This window comes from Parasteatoda tepidariorum, chromosome 2, assembly GCF_043381705.1.
Source record: "Parasteatoda tepidariorum isolate YZ-2023 chromosome 2, CAS_Ptep_4.0, whole genome shotgun sequence".
NCBI classification, from domain to species: Eukaryota; Metazoa; Arthropoda; class Arachnida; order Araneae; family Theridiidae; genus Parasteatoda; species Parasteatoda tepidariorum.
In genome coordinates this window covers 20691150-20698910 of record NC_092205.1, presented here as the reverse complement: position 1 = coordinate 20698910, position 7761 = coordinate 20691150, and positions in this window count along the sequence as shown.

Below are 7761 nucleotides of genomic sequence, written 5' to 3'. Positions count from 1 at the left end.
TGATATATTTATTCCTCTCGAAAACAAGTTAAAACAGAAATGGTTTGACTACCAGCTTTCTTCTTTTCTGTCTCGCTTTTAACTATGATCTAGTTGCAATAAGATAAAATAATAAGAAGTTATCTGAATTACAGATTTCCTAGCACACAGAAGTATTGCTTGCTTTCAAAAAATACTTGCCGAAAACAATTTTATTACATGCTCGACTGGAATTCATAGATGCTAGAAAAAAAATAGATGGCGTATTCAACCATCCAGTAATGCAAAATCAGTGCCTGCAGGAAACATTTATTGAAAATACTCTATGACCAAAAGGTGCAAACGATGAGTAGAATTTCATTAGAACAGAATCACCTTCTTTGTGGGAGAACTTTTTTAAAATTCCAACGATCTCGCCGAAAAAAGAATCAGTTAATTTTCAAATTCATCAGCTGACTCCTTTATAAATAAAGATTCAATCTATTTATGGCAAACATGCTTTTAGAGATCGTTCATATTGATTCCAAGAGGTTCTGCATTATTCTACTTGAGATGAATATAATAATCTGGTTCATTAATCATTTTTTTTCCAACGGTGAATATAGCAGAATTTGTTAACTTTATAATGAATTCATAAAACTTTATTCATAAATTATTTATTCATAGATTATATACGTTATCGGTAAAGTGCAGAAATCCGATATTCTACAGAACATCGAGTTAATGTGTAGATTAATTTAGGGGGTTCATCAAAGTGTCAAATAATTGTTTCATTTCTCAAATTATCTTGGTAAATAAATGCGCATCACCTACTATCACTCGTTAAAGTGAAAATAGGATCTTTGTAAGAACAACAGTAACATTTCTATACTTTTAAATTAAAATAATATTAAGTAATGTTATTTAATTACTTTTCTGTATCTAAAAAAATAAGTTATTGCAAACGAACACATTACTTGATAGAATCAATAGTCTATCACTTTTAAAATTTAATGAAAAATCAAACGGAAAATATTATTACAATTATGGAAATTAATATAATGCCATGTATTTATTTTTAATTTTCTAAAGCAGCAGTTTCTAATTTTTTTCGGCTTTGGAACCTTAAATGATTGACCTTCTTTTGGCGGAACCGAAATTTTTTAGCAAATTTAATTAACGAAAGATTTTGAACTATTTTGGAAACATGTAATTATCTGAACTTTATTAATTATTTTGAAAATATTTATCGTATGAATAAAGATTGAAATTTTTTCATCATATTCTTTTATCAATAAAAAATTAAGTTTTACACCAGACAGTGGAATTCACGTGTCAAAAGCGGCATCTAAGTTTTATTCTAAATTTCCTTTTAATGCGTGCATAAACTCATAATGAATGAGCTGCAATTAGGTTTTTATTAAAATAAAAACGGAAAGAACTAAAATAAACGTTGAGAATGGTTTTCAGAGAAACATACTTCTTCATTGTTGAATTTGGGTATTTTTATTCGATGCAAAAATCTGACGTAATTTTTCATAAATGCATTTTTCATAGTTTATTCATTATATTGTTATAAGAATTTATTTTTTTTGAAATCTCTTTCTTTATAAGTCTTTCAATTAAATAATATCATAAAATTCGTTCCGAAAATCATAACTGGTTAAAAAAAAATCCCTTACTCCCAGGACCTCTGTGACTCTTCTCCGGAACCCTAAGGTTCCACAGTACACCATTTGGAAACCACTAAATCCCGTGCTGGATTTATTATAAGGCCTGAGAGGCCCTAAATGTTATAAATAATTTCTTTTTGCGCTTTTAGCAAAGGTCTGCGCTTTAGTCAGGAGGCCCCTGACTGGTGCCTAGGGCCCTCATTTTTCTTGATCAGTTCCTTGGGTACTCATACACATACACATTAGCAATCAACAATGAGAGAACTTTAACAGGAACTGTTAATGCCCTCTTTGCCTAGGTAAACTGATCGAGCATTTTAATAGCCGGAGTTAATTTACTGATTAGCTAGGTAGTGTGCATATTAATGGCTTTCGAGCTTTAGCGGTAGCATGTGCAAAATGAAACTTTCAAATAATGTGCTAATGCAGAAACTCAGATGTGTAATTTGCTGAACGTTCTTACAAACATATTTTATCGACGAAAATGGGCAGGCATTTATTTGTTAGAATATGGATATGATTTTCTGTCAATTAAACTTTATTTACAAGGAAAAGTCCTGACTGGTAATTAGTCACACTTTCTGGACGAAGAAATTTTAAATAACGTCTCGATTTGGGTGTTCCAACTTCCCATCTTGTTTTGCTCTGGGGTGGTCGTTAAGCACATTTGTCCATCTGCTGCCCACGTCTTCAGCCAATTAAGTCGTTTGCACAAAATAAGGAAATCCTAGCATCATCTTCGAAAGAACATTTTCCACCCAAGGGGATACGAGAGCGAAACAGCCCATACTTTAACGAGATGTCCCGCAGAGCAACGACAGTTTCGGGGAGATCTTATTAAAATGTACCACGTTTGAACCGTGACATTTGAATTACCATATGGTCACTGTGCGTCAGATTTGATTTAGGGATTGTGACATTATCTTATTATTCGATGAAAGAAATCTCAGCAAAGTGCGTTGGTTTAATATGTTAAAATGAACATATTTATGAGCTTTTGCTTAAACATATTGAAATAACAGAAGAAGAGCAACTATGGTAATGGGTTGAATAAAAAAGTCTCTTTTCGAGGTAAATGTAATTACTTATATTATAAACTTGTCCTGGTTGCCAAAACATCGCATTTAATCTGAAAATTGAAAAAAATATACCATATTTCCCGCGCCACATTTTAATTTTTAATAGGATGTGCAGCTTCTGAATAATATTCAATTCAATTCAGTAATTATAAAGCCATTTATGCCTGATAACAAAAAGTAACTTTTATATGAAAAATATATTTGAAGAAATTGGAAGTTCTACATTCTAAGCTTAGCCATTGATATCTACCACGGGCTACCATAAATTTTTTTTTGACCATTCTTAAATACAATAATAAAAAATAAGAAATATTTACTAAAAAGTTTTTTTTTTTTGAAAGGAATTGAAATTATTTTTGGATAAACAAATTTTATAATTGTGTGCAAAAGTTTTTCCTTTTCCTTAAAAAGTTCTTGAGATATGTAGACAGCTTTGCTAACCAAATTACTGGAACCATCTTTCTCAGATTACGGCTACCCTCTATATTTTTAGAGTCAGAAATCTGAATCAATCGAAAAATGGGTATGTTTGTTCAGAGAAAGAATGTTTTTGTGTCTGATCTCGTAACTTAAAATATCGCCAGCACTAATTAATTAGCACATTTAAGGTCGCCATTGGACCATTTTGAACCATTAAGATTGACTCTTAGAGAGTGAACATCCGATCATTAGATCAAAAGGTATACGTTCCTTTTTTATTTTGGTTAAAGGTTATTTTGTTTTTATTTTGTGCACTGTACATATGGATTTCTGTTATTTACTTTTTAAAAAAAAGCACCTTTGCTTTAATCTCGGATCCAGATTTAAATAATGTATCCAGATATAATTTTTTTATGGCATACAAAACTTTTAAAGAGACATTTATAATGAAACATGTCTACTTGTCCTTCCTCTTCTTTTTTTTAGTTTTGTTTTTTGAAAAAGAACTTTGCTTTTAAAAACTGCAAGGCACCAATAAATTAATAATTACCGCCAATTAACATTCGGATACTTGCGATTCAAAAAGAAGTGAGGTTATTTTACCTAACCATGTGATTTAAATCAGATTTACAATTGGATACCTGCGAGCGACGTCACGCATGTGTGTAGAACGTGATTGGTTTCTGAATCGACAAATGCAACGATTTATTTACGATGACGTCAGTTGCAGGCATCCAATTACCAAACTTCATTAGTAGTTGTTATTGGTAACTTAAACTGTGGCAGAATAACGAATGAGTAAGTGTAACAGGTAATTTATCGTTTTGTTATATTATGAGAATTATAACAGACTATACGTAGTGGTGGTTAAAAATTTATTAATTCAATTAATTTAAACATCAATAAAATATCAACCTATAGATGCCAATTCATCCGGATAATCCATAAATTTCACTTTTATATTTGAAGTGATAACCAAAACTTTGCTATTCTATTTCATTCTTGTGTTTATAAATTTAATTAGGAGCCATTTTAACTTCTAATACGAATGAATTAATTGTATTTATTTACAAATACATGATCATACTTTGGTGAGATTCATCTGTGGTAAAATACGCAATATATTTGTCTATAATTGATTTTTGAATTTACATTTTACTACTTCTTTGGCAAATCATATTTTTTTAGCAAAAGTTGGTAGGTATCTTAACCCATTAACCCCCAAACAAAGAAAAGGTGGATTACAAATGAAAAACGCAAGAAAAAAGTGATAGCATCTATTTGTGTATACGAAGTGACTGTGTGCTGTTGCATATAACTTTAGCTTTAGAAAAGTACTGCATCTTGATTTCAGTTTAAAATAGAAATATTTGCATTGTTATAGTAATAAACAAATATCCTTTTCTTTTTCTTGTTTGTTTTCGAAGAAAATAATTAAAGAAAAAAGGATTCGTTTTTTTTTGTTTTGTTGCAAGGCACATTTGAGTAGTTTACGTGTGATCATTTCTGAGATTTTTTCTTCTTCGAAGTTGAAATTGAGGGGTAATGCAATGCAAGAATATACGCGACTCGATAACAGACTTTGCATGGTGGGGGAAAAAAAAGCAATAACAATTTTATTGATTATAATGTTGAGACCTGCCAACATATCTGGCTTTTTACAAGCGATTTTTTTTATCAATTTTTAAAAGTGATTATAAAATTCAAGTTAGAATATTCCATTTTAAATGAGAAGAAAATAAATACTCGATTAACGTACTGTAATTTTGTTGAAAGCTGGAAAATTAAAAAATTTCCGTTCATTTAACTATCACACTATTGTGTAAGGCTAATACCACCAATATAAATATTGAGAGAGGCGTGGTGGCTCTGGGAATAGATCGTTCGTCTTCCAATCAGGTCATCTGGGTTTGAATCCCAGCGATGGCTGGTCGACACGAATTCCTCACACCGATCATATTGCTGACTAAAATATCCTTAGGAGTGGACGGAACATGAATTAGAGTTCCCTTACCATCAAGCTACAAGTGGAATGTTTTCGAGGTCTTCCTATCCATGTAACGGAAATGTTGATTAGTTCCATCAAAAAGTTCTCCACGAAGCCAGAATTTCTCCCAATATTTGAACCAGAAGCTCCCTCGTCTTCGAGATCGGGTTCAAACTTATAAGATTACGGAGTTGAACATTGGTAGTCGCAAATTAGACTGGCTGTTCAACGACGGTTATAAAATATAAAGTAAAATAAAATAAATAATAAGGGGAGCTAGAAATTCTGGGTTATAAGTTTCGTAGGTTGTGAATTATTATTAGATTTCAATCTTTACTCTTAATTTCTAAATCCGCTATTTTTCTTCGATGTTAATGAATTTGGAAAATATTTAATATTCCTAGTCCTAGTGTTTCGATTTTATTGGGCACCTGGGTCGAAAAGCGACCCCTATCCCATTCATCTAGAATTTTAACACTGTTTTGGTTGAGCATTGAGGTAAGCAGGAAGTGTAGTTGCATTTATGAATGTTTCAAGCACTTTGCTTGAATAACTAAAAAGGAATCAAAAAATAAAATGAGCAGCTTGCTCTATAGTTATGTTTGTTTGATTTTTGAGTTGCTCAGAATTGTATCAGCATGAGGAAACGTTATTTTCAGAAAGGTTGATGAAATTATTTGCTGTGATAGTTTTGATATGAGGCGTCGGAGGTGAAATGTGCAGCTATTGGTTTGCAGAAATATTTAGTATTGTAGGCATGCTAATTACTCCACCTCTGAAAAGGTTTTTAGAAAGTGGTAGACTGCTAAAAACTAAAACTAGCAGTTTGTCAACGTTTATCAAAGATAACCATGAAATAGTATGAATAAAATTATATTTTTATGTGAATTGTTGGAAGTAATGGACAAAATAACTTTAACTCAACTTTTCTAACACTAAGTTATAATCAGAAATACGTTTTCTACAAAGTAAGTTGGAATCTCAAAAAGTGTATAGATTTACACTATATAAACAAGAATATGCTTAAAATGTTTTGTTATTTATAAAATTTTACATCACATTTTAATTATTTTAACCCTTTGCACTTGATGTCCATTCAGCTGTTAAAAAAAACAGACGCAGCCTCTAAAAATTTACCAGACAAAACTCATTGTTAACGCACGTAGCAAATGCATAACTGCCAATTTGCTCTGATTTATCAGAATATTTGTATTTAAATATTTGAAGGTGTAATAAATTTTATTATTTAAAATGTTATTATTGATTTAATAAATTTAATTTAGAATGATTTTTTCCACCACTTCATACAAACAGTTTAAACATGGATATAAAACGTTTTAACTACATATCAAACGTTTAAACATGCATATAAGACGTTAAAAATCTTTTAAATGTGGGAGGAATTAATCAAATTCAGTTTGCCTTTCGTAAGTTATTTGGCTACAGCTTTAACCCTTTAATGGGCCATTTATTTCTAGTAAAGGTAAAGTAAAGTATTTTTGGCATTGAATTGTTTCAAGAATAGTAATTGATACAGGAAAAAAAAAAAACTCATTTAGTTTATAAAAATGCTATTTTTTTGGTGATAAATAACACGACCTATTAGGAACTTATTAACTTTTATTTTTCTTTATTTATAAAATTTTTTTAATAAATGCTACCTACTTCAAAAGGAATTACGTATTTTGTAACTTTTATACGTCTTTTTAAACTAAAAAATGGTTGCCAATTTTATTCAAACGCACTTCAAGAAAGCTGAAGTTATTAACAGATGGAAACCTAAGTTAAAAGTGGTGGTAAGTATTCTTCCCAGTGCATTCGAAAGGGTTTTGAACATTCTAGGAAGATACTGATCAATGTAATATCAATAATATTAAACTAAATAAAACAATGAGCAGTAATGATAGAAATAGAAATATGTACAAGTAATTACAAACATGTACAGAATGAGAATTAAGTTGTGGAAATGAATTAGTATGATATAAACTACAAATAATTACAACAATTATTAGGAAATATTCACCGTGGTCTTCTGTTAATGCAGCGACCGGGCCAATCACCGTTCGCAACGGGTGAACGCGAAATGAAATGGTCACGCTAAAATTTTAACGTTTTGAGTGGCGTTTAATTTATAGGTGATAGTGGTACTTGAGAGGTACCTTTCCAGTGCAAAGGGGGAATCATACTTTGAATGGTGATGGCGCATTGATTTCATTGGCCAGTAATTGCATACTGCATTTCCTTGAAAAAAAAAAATATATCTATATATATTGTTTGCTATATCCATATCTGTTAAAATTAATTGTATGCAGTGATTGACAAAATTCTTCTGATTCTAATTTGTTAAAACTATAATTTACTACCTTTTTTTTTGCCACTAAGAAAATTGTTTTCGAAAACTACCGAAATTGGGGGGAATGTTACGGTGAAGNGGGGGGGGGCATGGTCTAAAGCCCATTAAACATCAACTTGTCAGGAAAATAAGTGACAAGCATGCAATTTCGTTGTGCTGACCATTTGTTACAAAATTGAAAAGTCTTTAACCTCAATATTCCCTTTCTTCAACCACTGGCAATTGCGAGATGTTTTACTTTTTTATGAACCATGCATTGTTTGTTTTCTTTCGAAAGAATTAAAATTATTA